Here is a 15577-nt window from a genome sequence, read left to right on the forward strand (position 1 = left end):
GTGGTTGGGCTCACAACTGATGGTTTATTAATGTAAACCTAGTGGGGGGTAAGCCAAAGAACATTTCATGTTCTGATGTTTGCAAAAGAGATCAAATTTACAAGGGCATTGTTTTTTCCCTACTGAATTCCTAAACGTTACTATTAAAAGACATAGAATATGTGTAATACAAACATGTGTATCCCAAGGGACAGTTCAAAAAGATTGCTAAACATGGAAAGTTTATGGAAGAATCCAAAGTCAAATTAATATGCCAGAGCATGGATACTAACTTGGATTTTGGAAATGTTTTCCCAGATTAAAAAGGAGTTTTGGTGTGGGGCCCCATATGGAAAACATGCATAATTTATTTAAAAGACCAAAGCAAAAGTGAATTCACAGTTTGAAATCTGGATAATTATGCTATAATTAAAGGACTAGTTTGTTTTTGTTTTAAAATTATTGTCTTCAGAGTTTCCACCCACCCCCGCCCCCCCAGTGCTATTCAAGGATTCAAAAGTTTAGGGAGTATTTTCTTCATAGTCCTGGAAGTTTTTATCTTCTTTTTTATGTGCCACATAATACGATGAAATATTTCATATTATCTTTTTACTACAATACAACAATAGGAACCTTTCTATCCTTTCCCTCATGATGACTTTCTGCTTTATAAATTATATCTAAATAAGGCCACAATATCAATGAAATTGAGGAAACTGGTTTAGTTGGCTACCTAAGTAAATGAATCAGTTCTATAGGTATTATATAGAATCATTCATTCAAGAAATATTTCCTGAACCACTTTAAATGTTGGGTTCAGTGGAAATGCATTGAGGATCCAATCCCTGACCTCAGGAACTTTATAGCCATAGTTATATAAAGATTCCAAAACATTTTATCAAACATACAACACATGTTAAGAAGCACAGTAGATCTTCAGCAGAGACTAAATCCTCAACTCATCCTCTCCCCACATTTTATTAAATGACAAGCAAACAAAAATGCACTTATATGAAGGAGGAATAGGAATTTTTTTCACAATATCTAAAAATTCTGCGTAATAGATTCCAATGAATAAATATATATTTTTAACTTCTTCTACAACCCATAAAGAAATGGAAGTGATTACATATTCAAATTTTATAACTAGTTTTGAGGATAAAATACCCAAGACACAAGAAAGTTTAGGACATATACAGTTGTGGTAGCAACTGAATTTTAGTTTCTACACTCCCACACTCCTTTCTCTCTTCTACATATATATGTACATTGTATAATTATATATGCTCAAATCATACAGTGATTCTTTATCTATGGGAATAGGCATTCTATTAAATGCCCACACAAGTAAATTATACTTAGAAGGAATGGTTTATATATTCGTTCTTTTGACATAAATCCTGGTAGAGTTAATTTTCGGATGATCAAGCCAAGAATATAAAATATATTATTCTGATTTGAATAATGCACTATAGACTAATGCCCCCTTTAGTTGTTCAAACTTGAGTACATGAGCACACTACATAAGCAAAAACTGTAATAACTGGGCATGGGAAAATATAGTGGAGAGATAAAACCAAATATTACTTACAAACAGTGCTAGTCTGACACATATGTACTGGTACCCATAATCATCCTGTTAGATACTAACATACTAGTTAGATTTAAATGCATAAGCAGTTCACGTAAAGGACAGTAATTAGTATTATTTTAAAAAGTCAAACCCAGCATTCCTCCCTGAGAACAGGGAGGAAGCGAGGGAACTAAGTGGGGCTGGAGGCTGTCCTGAGGTTCCTTTGAAGACCTCAAGATTCAGTCCCCACATAGAGTTCACATTCTCCCTTCTCTTGGCAGAGAGCACCCAGGAATATGGTGTTTCCACCATTGCTAGTGTGAAGGCTCCATTCTCCCCACCGAGCTAATTACATTGAACCAAGGGGAAGGCGATCCCATTCTCTGTACAGATTAAACAGAGAGAGCCTGAGAAACACTCCAAGGACCACACAGCTATCCTGAACCACTCCAGCAGCTCTGCTTAGTTCATGGTGGACACTGGGTCAACTGTTGCGGATGGTTTGGATGAATGCAGAATTGCCCTCTTTTCATGGAAGAGCAGATCACACTGGGCAGCCCAGTCTCACGTTCCAGACAGGAACCTAAGGAGATAAAGAAAATGGAGCAATGAGTCATCCCTCCTCAGCCCCAAGGTGGAAGCCTGGTACTAAGACTGCAGGCGCTGCTTTCCCATTCACAGTACCCATGTGGAGATTGCCGAGGTTGTCTGCTAAATTACTTCATCCTATGGTGTCAAAAACTATTTATTTATTTATTTATTTATTTATTTATTTATTTATTTATTTAGATGTAAAGTTCAATGATTCATTAGTTGCGTATAACACCCAGTGCACCATGCAATACGTGCCCTCCTTACTACCCATCACCAGCCTATCCCATTCCCCCACCCCTCCCCTCTGAAGCCCTCAGTTTGTTTCTCAGAGTCCATAGTCTTCTCACTCAGGGAACAAACCACCTATCTTTAAATCCTAACGGTGAAGTGGATTCCTGGGTGGTGGGGCTCAGGACTCTGGAATAAGAGCCCAAAATTAGGTTGGGGTTGCAGTAGGGATCAGAGCAAAGGCCCTGTCTGCCAAGAAATACTAAGAGGTGGTTGAGGGGCCCACCAAGTTAAGATGGAGAGAACAAAATAAAGAGGGAGGAAAATGTAAGAAAGTCAGGAGGGAAGCCAAACAAAGTACAGAGAGAGACGGAGGAAGCAAAGAGTGAAGGAATGAATGGTGGGAAGGCATTGAGACAAGGAGATGAGATGGGAGCAAGGCAAGGGCAAAAATAGGAGAGATACTGAAATATCCTGGTCTTGGACTCTTGGAGTAGCAAGAGAAGGTGTCCTCAGAGTCTACACTGTAGGTATCTGCTTGAATGAAATTATTATTGCATTTGACTTTATCCCTTATAAACGACTACTATTCTCTCCCATTATATTACTTTAATAATATAAAGATAATTAAAACTTAAATCATTTTTACAGTTGATATTTAACTTCCCTACAAAGTTGTCTGAATGCTGTTTCTTTCCTATCAGTTGCAGACTGGATTTTCAAAGCCAAGTAAACTAGTCTTTTAGGTCCTGCCAATGTTAAAACAAACAAACTAAACTAAAAACCCAACCCAAATATTTCACACTTTATGTTGGTGGATCTAATTGCATTTCTCAGAAATATGTTTAATAAGTGTGTGTCAATAGAACGAAATAAGTTTTTACCATTCATCAAGTTTTGTTTAAAAACAACACTGGTGATATTATACTGTAGTGTTTATGTATAAATGTGGCATCTCAAAGTGATTCCAAATTGAAATTAAGAGTAAGAAACCTTTCATTTAGCACAGCAAAAGAAACCATCAACAAAATGAACAGGCATCCNNNGCTGAACGGGAAAAAATATTTGCAAATGATATATCTGATAAAGGGTTAATATGCAAAATATATGAAGAACTTATACAGGTTAACACCAAAAAAAACAAATAATCTGATTTAAAAATGGGCAAAGATGGGCACCTGGGTGGCTCAGTCGGTTAATCATCTGCCTTCAGCTCAGGTCATTATCCCAGGGTCCTGGGATCAAGTCCCACATCAGGCTCCCGGCTCATGATCTCCCGCTACCCTTCCCCCCTGCTCGTGATCTCTCTCACTCTCTCTCTCTCTCTCTCTCACTCAAATAAATAAATAAAATCTTAAAAAAAAAAATGGGCAGAGGAGGTGAATAGACATTTTTCCAAAGAAGACACACAGATGGCCAACAGACTCGTGAAATGATGCTCACAATCACTAATCATCAGGGAAATGCAAATCAAAACCAATGAGAGATCACCTTGTACCTGTCAGAAGGGCTAGTATTAAAAAGACAAGAAATAGCAAGTGTTGGCAAGGATGTGGAGGAAAGGGAACCCTCCTGCACTGCTGATAGGAATATAAATTGCAGCCGCTGTGGAAAACAGTATGGAGTTCCTCAAAAAATTAAAAATAGAAATATCATATGATCCAGTAATTCCACTACTGGGTATTACTCAGAGAAAATAAAAACATTAATTCCAAAAGAAGTATGCATCTCTGTGTCTATTGCAGTATTATTTAGAACAGCCAAGGTAAGGAAGCAATCTTAGTGCCCATGGACAGAAGAATGGCTAAAAAAGATGTGAGGTATAGACAGATAAATAGATAGAGCTAGAGATATTACTCAGCCATAAAAAAAGAATGAATCTTGCCATTTGTGACAATGTAGATGGACACTAGAGGGTATTATACTAAGTGAAATAAGTCAGACAGAAAAAAGGAAAATGCCATACGATTTCATTTATAGATAGTATCTAAAAAAGAAAAATGAATAAACAAACAAAAACAGAGACAGAATCATAAATACAAGGAACAAACTGGTGGTTGCCAGAAGGGAGAGGGTTGGGAGGATGGGCAAAATAAGGGAAAGGGGTTAAGAGGTACAAACTTCCAGTTATAAATAAGTCACGGAGATGAAAAGTACAGCATAGGGAGTGCAGGGGACCATGTTGTAATCATGCTGTATGGTGAAAGATCACGTACCGTGGTGAACACGGGGTAATGTATAGAGTTGTCTGATCACTGTGCTCTACATCTGAAACTGGTAACCTTGTATGTCAACCGTACTTCAGTTAAAAAAAAAAAAGTACGGACTCTTTCAGGTTGAAATTAGGAAGGATCAAATTGTAAAAGATGAGATGAGTCACCGATAACACAGTCCCAAAACAAATCAGTCGCTCTGTGATTAAAAAGCATGCAAAATAGAAGCAAGGTGACCACAAAAAGGCAGGACTGAAGTATAATTATAACTAAGAAAGACTAAATCAAAAGAAGTGCATTGCATTCCATCTGAGAATAAGTTAGCGTGGCATTCAGACTTCAGGGAGTCTGAATGAGGCAGTGCACTGAACCCTGTCAATGGCTGTGTCCTAATAAAGGTGAAGTTCCTGCGCAGCTTTCCCAGGAGGTTTCTCTCGGTTCCATTAGGCATTTTCAAAAAACCATTTTCGTTTGAAAAAAATGTTCACGGGTACCGTTTCCATTTGGTATTTTAAAGAGTTTCAGGCTGATGATCAGGACCTGGGCTTCAGGCATGTGTCCAAAGATGGACCCTGTATACATTCTGGACTTCATCTCTCCAGTTGTAAGATGGGGGTGTGGAGCTAAAACACAAAAACAACTTCCAGCGGTGTTGACTCTGCCTCCTTCCTTTTTCTGTTTTGGACTCTTGGAGCTGCCTTCCTTTCTTCACTGCCAACTTTTCTTTTATCCTAGTATCTGTCTGTTATGAATGCATCTCATTAATTCATAACAAAAGTGGCTGTTGAATATTGGATGAGTACTTGCAGTGTGCCAAGGAGCACTTTATCTGCTCTATTTCATTTAATCTTCCCAAAAGACCAATGATATTGTTCATCTAAATCATTACCTACCTTGTATCAAAACAATATTCCATATTCTTAAATGTCTTAATGTTGTCAGGTTAAGCTGTTTTCAATATTATAAAATTAGAAGGATAAATAATGACATGTATGTGTGTTTATTATGTGCTATAATAAATATTTTCTATATATCATTCATTCATTCAACAAACATTTATTGAGTGCCTGTTATGTGCCAGGTATTAGAGCTTTGAAGATGAACAAGGAAATCGTATTCCTTGGCTTCAGGGAGCTTACAGTGCATTGGAAAATGTAAGTAAGTAAACAGGCAATTAAAATTCAAAGCGAGTATATAATTGGAGTACAAAGGAGGGGTGATCAGGAGAAACTTCCTGGAGTGGAGTCCCAAAAGATGAGAGACTACAGGTAGAAATATGGGGCAGAGGATTCCTGCAGAGGAGAAATGGCGGGTCCAGGCAGGACTGCTGTCATATTTTGTTTCATGTCATTTTTATTCTCTTCATTCCTCGTCGTTTTCCCTTCCACATACCTGTCCTAGTGTGTTTAATATCTATCCTTTCAATTCACTGTCCATTTTTCTATGTAGAAATATATATAAAATCCTTAAGAAATTCATGGTGGTGGTGTGTTTATGTGCTTTTAATATGTATAAATGACACTGTGCTAAAAATCTCATTTTGTTTCTTACATATTAGACTTAAATAATGTGATTTTGAGATATATCCATGTACTGTGAAAAGACAGCTAGTTTTTTATCATTGCTGCATGGTGTTCCTCTGTATGTGTGCATGTGTTTACTGACTTTATTGTTGGTCGGATAATGGACATCTGTGTTGCCTCCCACTCCTTGCTGCCACAAACTATGCAGGTTTCTTCATGGATCTGTGGGAAAGCTGACTATACACATTTTGCAGACTTTTCATCTTCATCATCAGTTTTTTTTTCAGGAAGATTCAGCCACATTCCCATCAGATTTTATAACTCTTTTTCATTTTTTTCCCAATCTGATAAGTAAAACACTCTTGATACGGCCTTCATTTGCATTTTTAAATAACAAGTAAGATCAAACAATTTTTTCATACTTTTTTTATTCATTCGTATTTCTTCTTAGTCAACTGTTTGCTCTTGCCCTTAATTCACTTTTCTTCTGGAAATTTTTTATTCTTTTTTCTTTTTTAAGATTTATTTATTTGAGAAAGCATGGGAGTGGCAGGGTGGGGGTGAGGGAGAAAGAGAGAGAGAATCTCAAGCAGACTCCCCACTGAGCATGGAGCCAGACACAAGGCTTGATCCCATGATCCTGAGATCAGGACCTGAACCGAAATCAAGAGTCAGGTGCTCAACCAACTGAGCCACCCAGGTGCCCCAATTTTTTTTTATTCTTAAGAAGTATTCCAATATTAAAATTAACCTGCGGTCATATATTGCAGATATTTTGCTCATTTTATTATTTGTCTTTAATTTTGTTTATTGTGGTATTGCTGTGGTGATAGGGGAGTTGGTTTTAGGTTTTTGTTTGTTTGCTGTTTGGTTTTCTTTTGGCCTTATAGCTGTCTCTTTATGGTTTTGGCTTTGGAGGTAATGCTAAGAAGAGCAAAAAATCAGAAAAATCCAATTATACATTAAGAGGTAGGGAAGTGGGGGAAAGGGAGAGTGGGGTTAAGAGGAACGTTAATCCTATCAAGGCAACCAGGGAAGAAAGTAACCAACCAAACCAAAGGGAACCATATTTGCAAAACACATTTCTGATGTTAGAGCATTTCCAGGAAAGACTCCAAAAACATATGGTTTATTTAACTGACTGATCTCTAATTTACAGTTTTCACGCTTGAAACATAGTGTACTATAACCCCCCTTTTACCTTTAACCTACCTATAACAATTATGATTGATATTTCAATAAATGTGGTCAAATTTTTTATACCCAAGGCTTTAACATCTATTATTTTAAACTCACATAATATTTTACTTTTATATATTTTGCTGATGTTCTATCTTAGATTTGATCTCTTGATACTTGGGATTTTGCTTGTTTCTTTGTTTGCTTTGCTTTTTTTTGGTGATATTTTATTTCGTAGAGACTGTGAAAAGTGATTTCAGTTGCTGAGGGAAATGAGTCCTCCTATCACTTGTGTTTTTTCTTTGGCACAGTAGAAGTAAACAAACAAACAAACAACAATTAAAAACTCACCACTTCACCCTTAACAAAATATTAACCATGTGAATAAAAGCAAAATGTAAAAAGGATAATATATCATGATCAACTGGGTTTAATCTCAGGAATGCAAGGCTGGCTTAGCATTCAAAAACCATTCAATAGATTTCACCACATTAGCAGAATAAAAGAAAAAAAAATTATTATTTCAACAGATTCAGAAAACTCATTGAACAAAACTCAATGCCTCTTCATAATAAAAAAAATTACAGATTGATGAAAATATCCAGGCTCAACTCATATCCTCCTTGTGATGAAGTACTGTGATGGGGGCAGTGAGCAAAGCACAGATTTATAATCTCAAAAACTACTATGGGAATAGGCAGAGCACACAGAAGCACAGAGGAAACTATGGGGTATCATGCCACAATGGCTGATGTGTGTCATTACAAATGTGTCCAAACTCATAGAATGCACATCACTGCAGTGAGCCCTAATGTTAACTATGAACTTGGAGTGATAATGATGTGTCAGTGTAGGTTCATCAATTGTAACAAATTTCCCACCTGGTAGAGGGGATGATGGGGTAGAGTATGCATATGTGGGGGCAGAGGGTATATAGGAAATAACTGTCCTTTCTGCTCAGTTTTTCTGTGAACCTAAAACTACCCTAAAAAATAAAATCTATTAAAAAGTAATGTCATTATGTAAATAATATACTATCATAAATTACACAACATGCTATGAGGAAACACATAGCATGTAATGAGGATACAAAACAGAAGTCAAACCTTCATTTGGTTGTGCCTCTTTGAGGATGCTTCATTATGTTTTAAATGACTATGAATAAATGGTAAACAGTTCAAAAATTATTAGGGCACATACATTTGCATCTCTAAGAATGGACTGGCTGTCCCAACACCCCTAATAAATAAGCCATTTTCCCCCCTCACTTATAGTAAAAGCCAACTTTATCGGTCACTACATCTTTACGTAACCTAAGTAATGATGGACCTTCCATTTTACTTTACAGTTAATTTCAGCACATTATCACCACCAACAAACAAAAACCCAACAAATATTCTCCTCCAAAAGCATTGAAGGACATAATGGATTTGAGGGAGTGCTGACAAAGGCACTGTATGTCTCTACACGAGGTAAAACTTGCTGAAAATTCTTTTTCATTAACCATCTTGCCCTCTACCAAAGTTTTATCCAAGAATTTCAAACTCAACACCCCACAACTACAAGTATAAGTTGACTTTTTCCTCCATCTCATCTTAGTCACCAGAGCAGAGTCATTTGCTAGTCCTCTTTTAGAAGTGGGTACTCCTGCCCAGTGATGCTTCCCACTGAGGGCAGACTCCTTAAACAAGTAGCCCATCTCTTTATCTCCATGGCACAGCCCCCCAGGAATCCAGGCCTCTGAACTTCATATTCTTTACCTCCCTTTGCACATCTATGCACCCCTTCTTTTATTACCTTAGTCGGGGGTTTTAATATCTGGTTGAGTAAATAATAAATCAATAGTCTTTCTCATTCTTCATCTTCTTAAAACATTTTCTTGGTCAGTCTTGTTCCAGATAAACTTCAGAATCATTTTTACCCCGATCTTCCCCTTGCTTGTAGTTTTTTTAAAATTTATTTTGAGGATCATCCACGGTTAATCAACTTTTCCAGCTTTATTGAGGTATAATAGACAATTAAAATTGTACTATATTCAAAGTGTACAACATGCTATATACATACATATGATTTGATGTATGTATACACTGTGAAATGGTTCCCCCAATCAAGTTAATTAACACATCCATCACCTTACATGGTTACTTTTTTTTTTTTATGAGAATGTTTAAGATCTACTCTCTTAGCAAATTCCAAGTATACAATACAGTCTTGTTACCATGAGTCACCTTGCTATACAGTAGATCCTTAAATTTATTCATCTTATAATTAAAGTTTGCACCCTTTGACCAACCTCTTCCTATCTCCTTGCCCACCCCCCAGCCTCTGGCAACCACCATTCTACTCTGAGTTTGACTCTTTATTTTTTTATAATTGCACATATAAGTGATTCCATACAGTATTTATCTTTCTCTGACTTACTTCACATAATGCCCTCCAATTTCATCCATGTTGTTACAAGTGGCAAGACTTCTTTCTTTTTTGTGGTTGAATAATACTCCATTGTGTGTGTGTGTGTGTGTGTGTGTGTGTGTGTGTGGTATTTTCTTTATCCAGTCATCCATTGATAGACACTTAGGTTGTTTCCGTATCTTGGCTATTGTGAATAATGCTGCAATAAACATAAGGCTACATATATCTTTTTGAATTAGTGTTTGTGTGTGTGTGTTTGTGTGTGTGTGTCATATTTTCTTTATCCATTCATCCGTTGATAGACACTTAGGTTGTTTCCGTATCTTGGCTATTGTGAATAATGCTGCAATAAACATGGGAATACAGATATCTCTTTGAGATAGTGATTTTATTTCTTTTGGAAATATACCCGGAAGTAGTATTTCTGGATCATGTGGTAGTTCTATTTGTAATTTCTTGAGGAATCTCCATACTGATTTTCATAGTGGCTGTACCAGTTTACATTCCCAGCAACAATGTACACATATTCCCTTTCCTCCACATCCTTGCCAGCATTTTTTAGCTCTTGTCTTTTTTTTTAGGAAACACATGTTAACAAGTGTGAGGTGATATTCCATTGTGGTTTTGATTTGCATTTTCCTGATAATTAGTGATGTTGTGTACTTCATCATGTACCTGTTGGCCATTTATATGTCTTCTTTGGAAAAATGTCTATTCAGTTCCTTTGCCCATTTTTTAATCAGATTATTTGTTTTTTTGCTATTGAGTTGTAAGCGGTCTTTATATATTTTGTATGTTAACCCCTTACCAAATCTGTGATTTATAACTATTTTCGCCCATTCCATAGGTTGCCCTCCTTCCTTGTTGTTTTTAATTGAGATTTTAATTAGCATTGCATTAAATTTATTATTTGGAAAAACAACTTTTTTTTTTTTTTACGAATTTATCTTCCTATAAGGAAACATGGTTTGTATTCCTATTTAAAGTCTTCTTTCACATACCTTGCATACAATTTTGTCTTTTCCTTTGTGTAGGTCTTTGTGAATTGTGGTAAGTTTATCAGCAAACTGGAGGAGGATACTTTCTAAACATTGCAGATTACCAATATCCAGCCTCATACTTAATGTAAAACACTAAAAAATCCTTTAGAAGTCAAAACATAACAAAAATATCATAGTAACTTCCATTTTTCAATGTTGTTATATACATTATAACGAATACAACAAGGAAATAAAAATAAGAAGATGAAGGTATCATTCTTTGTAGAAATTAAGATTGTGTGCCTGAGAATCCAAAAGAATCAACTGATAAACTATTAGAACATATGTAACCTTTAATCAGTGGATCTGTTTATGAAATTATTATGCTAAAAATTTGTAACTTTCTTACATACAGCAATAACTGGTTTGGAATGTGAACCATTAAGGGCTAGGCAAAGGACACCACAGATCAGAGTGAATTTTCACGCCCCACTAAAGGAGTTTTCCTATGGATACCTTCTCAAAATAGCCTAGGTGCCCACAGTTTTAACTCACAGCCTCACTGTAACAACTTCAGCTGGGGACTGCCAGGCACTATTGTCTGACCCCTTGTCTCCATGAGATGTCAGTGGTTCGTGGATGTGCATCTTATCTGTGTTGTCCTCATCATGCCCATTCCTGCCACATGAGAGACTTTATTCCATCTCTAGACACCCCGTATGTCACTGGGTATTCAGTGTGAAGGGTGCAGCCCACAGCAGAGGCAGAGAGCATGGACAATTGAGTCAGACGTAGTTGCGTTCAGATACCAGGCCCACTAATCCACTACACGATCATGAGAAAGTTCTGAAATTCTTCCTTGTCTCACATTCCTTCAACCTCAGAGAGGCAAAATAGTAATGTCTACTTCATAGGATTGTTTGAGGGCTAAATGAAGTGATGTACACTTAGTAGTGTCCTTGACATCTCCTAGGCACCTAAATATTACAAGCTGGTTCACTACCAGCTGATGATGGTACAAATAAATGACCAAGCTGGTAATAGTAGGACTAAAAGTCAGTGTTTCGGGATGATTGAGGTAATTTATAACCATTATCTGAACCTGCTAGGAATGCTTAAGATGAACCAAAATGTATCCATGATGTTGGGTTGACTGTATCTACTCTCCACTCACCTATACCACATGACGAAGTCTTTGTTAAGCCCTGAAGCCAGGATGGGTTCCAACTATTGTGATTTAGGTCATGGGGCCTCTGTCATGCAGTGTCAAGAAAACAGATGTGGCAGCCAGTCAGTTGTGTTGACCAGCTAGCAGTGGTCAGACCACCAGGCTGATATCTTCTGAAATGTGTCACACGACGAAGAAAGCAATAGTTGTTCTCTGGTTAGCATAACAGCTAAAGAAATGCAGTCACTTTTTCTAGGCACTTTATTTAGCAATTTAAATCATGCCTTTTTCCAAAAAGGGATTTGAAATTGCTTACATGCAAAAACATAGTGCAAGATGAAAAAAGCAAGTGAAGAAATTGTGGAAAGGGGAAAATTAGAGTAGGCCAACAAGCTAAAACTGGGGATAACATTATTACACAAAATATGTATCTAAGAGTTTAGTATAAATTGTGAAATAAGATCAGGAATTTGACTCAGCTTCCTAGCATCAAAAGCAAAAAGTGTGAAATCTTTTCATGAAAGTTCTTCAGGAAAATGACATTCCCAATGCTGGGTTCTGAGAGGAATCTCTCCACTGAGTAGCCATAAAGACAATAATGCCCCATGACCTAGTTGACAGGGCCCACAGCGACATATAAACAGTGAGCACTACAAGCCCTCTGTGTAGGCAGTGAAGGGAAGGACTTGATATTTTTACACCCATTGATTCTCATATAAAAAGGACCGAAAATATCTCCTCTTTCTTGATTAGCAAATTCTGTTAGATAAAGGAAGACAGATGTTATGAATGGCCATAACATGTGGTTCGAGATCCATGAGGCAACTTTTGGTTCCTTTGAATTCCTGTAGTGAAATGTTTGATGTAGCTGGGAGGGCTTGGATAAGAATTTTGTAGCAAAAAAGGACTTTCACATTGAACTCTGTGAAATTCTTTGCTGGCTTTTTATTCCTACCCAATACAAACTATCCTTTTTATAACTCTGCAGGGTACTTAATGAACAATATTTTATTGTAATAGTAATATGACCTACACAGTTGATTTACTACCCACATGACTACTGTTCTCTCCCTTCTATTAAGACTGGTTTTTTGTGCGTTTTCAAATACGTAGATTGAGCAATAAGAATGATGAGGGTAGCCTAGAGGAAAAGACTTAGAAACAAAAGGAAGGAGGTGGCGCACGTTTTTATGGTCTCTGAGTTTTGTGCTAGTGCTCTTCTGGACACAGAAGTGGGACGAATGCACCCTTTATGGAACACAATCAGCCTGGGCAGAGACTGTCCCTGTATTTGGAATTAGTTTTGGAAGCAGAACAGAGGTGTGTTTTTCATTATGCCACATTGGATTTTCGCATTCGAGAGTATAATTACCAAACCCAGCCCTCAAACCACTGCAAAAACATCACATGCTTCTTACACACATTTTTTCCCTTCAAACTAGCACTCAAGCGCCCACCAAGGGCCCTGCCCACAGTAGGATTAGTTTAAAATTCTTTTCAAACACAGTTGTAACATGGCTCTCATCCACAAAACAAGTATTATCAGCAGTTAAATCACAGGATTATTCTTACATTACAGATAACTAGGTGCATTTCGTGTAGAGCAGTTATTATAGGAAGACCCCGGGTCAGACTCCCTGCGTGTAAAACTGCTCTCCAGGAGTCAGGCTCTCAGCAGTGCACCCGTATCTCTTTCAAGCCTATAATGAACCCGTGCTACAAACTTGAAGTCTAGAAGGCCAATTCAGTGTGGAGTTTAACTTCTATTAAATTTAAAGTTTAGAAATGGGGATAAGGAGGAACAAAGACCAAAAGTGGTAGACATTTTATGCTTCTTCTCTGCCTGAGAGCCCATGAGGGGTCAGTCAGTGAGAAATTCTAAGTGCTGGGTCTTCTTACAACCCCCCTTCCTCCCTGCAAACCCACAATTCTGCTCATCCCTGCAGGCTGGGGTGGTGGGGGGAGGGTGGCAGTAACTGAGGCTTCCTGGGCAGAAGCAGTTTCTTACTGAATTGGAGTCTAGCAGCTTGAAAAATGTAATGCACTTCTTGAAGAACCTCTGTCAAGAGGAGTAGCAGTGGAGAGAGGGGAACAATTGATCACGTGGGTTAATGTAGACTATACAACGCTAATACAATGCAAGATGATTTTAGATGACACATCAACACATTTCTCATCTTAATAATGAAGTGTTTATAATAATAACTTACATTTAAGTAATATTTACCGTGTGCTAGGCATTGTTCTCAGTGCCTTATACATATTAACCCATTTAGTCCTTACAGCAACTCCAGGAAGAGGGTAGGTAAGGTGTATCATCCCCTGTTACAGATGAGGAAACTAAGGCACAGAGAGATCAGGTGATTTGTCCTTGGTTGTTTAGGAAGTTACTATTACTGTTTGGGGGTAACAATCATATGAGCTAGCAATTGCACTGTTAGGCATTTATCCCAGGGAAATGAAACCCATTCACACAGAAACCCATATACAAATATTCCAAAAACTGGAGATAACTCAGATGTTCTTCAAAGAGGTGAGGAGTGAAAGAAATAGTGGTAAATCTGTACGGTGGACTACTACTCAGCAGTAAAAGGATCAAACTATGGACACATGCAGCAACTTGGATGGATCTCGAGGGAATTACACTTAGTGAAAAAAGCCAATCCCAAAAGGTTACATGGTTTCATTTCTTTAACATTCTCAAAATGATGAAATCCTAGAGAAATAGAACAGATAAGTAGGTGCCAAGATTCAAGGAGCGTGGGGGCGAAAGGTGGCTGTGGCTAGAAAAGGGTAGTTTGAGAGATCTGTGTGATGGAGTTCTTCTGTTTCTTGAGGCGATGTCGTCACCTGAATCTACACATGTGATTAAACTTACATAGGACTAAATATACACAAAAATGAATGCATGCAGGGGTTCCTGGGTGACTCAGTCGGTGAAGCGTCTATCTTCAGCTCAGGTCATGATCCCAGGGTCCTAGGATCCAGCCCCAGGTCAGGCTCCCTGCTCGGTGGGGAGCCTGCTTCTCCCTCTCCCTCTGCCTGCTAGTGCTCTCTCTTTCTCACTCTGCTCTCTATTCCAAATATATAAATTAAGTAATCTTTAAAAAGTGAGTCCATGAGAACTGGTGGGTGATACTAATGTCAGTTTCCTGTTTGTGATATTTTTCTACAGTTATGCAAGATGTTATCATTGGGAAATGATCACTTCTCTATTATTTCTTTACGACTGCATGTATAGCTCCTTTAAATTAAAAATACAGCAGCCAACCTTATTTTAAAAATCAGTAGAAGGAATAGAGTGAGTACATTCTGAGAAAATCTACAGAAAGTAGTACACAAAGAGATGCAAAATAAGAGAAAAGAAAAGATAATTATATAATCAATATGGGTGGGGAATGGGGAGTGGCTATTAACTATTTTGTGGTTTCTTTTTGGGGTGGCAAAAATGTTCTACACTTCATTTATGGTGATGGTTGCACAATTCTGCGAATATGCTAAAAACTCTTTGAATTGTACACTTTAAATGGATGAATTTCATGGTGTGTGATGATTTAGAAAAACAAAAAGAAAGAAAAAATCAATCCAGAAGTGCCAACACCTGTCTAATAGGAGGACATAGAGAGACCATGAAAAACATTGGGGAGGATATTTCAAAGAAATATTTCAAAAAAATTTCCTAGAATTGACAGATACACATTTATAGATTTAAAGGACCTATGTAGGGC

This window comes from Ursus maritimus, unplaced genomic scaffold, assembly GCF_017311325.1.
Source record: "Ursus maritimus isolate PB19 unplaced genomic scaffold, ASM1731132v1 scaffold_1, whole genome shotgun sequence".
Taxonomy (NCBI): domain Eukaryota; kingdom Metazoa; phylum Chordata; class Mammalia; order Carnivora; family Ursidae; genus Ursus; species Ursus maritimus.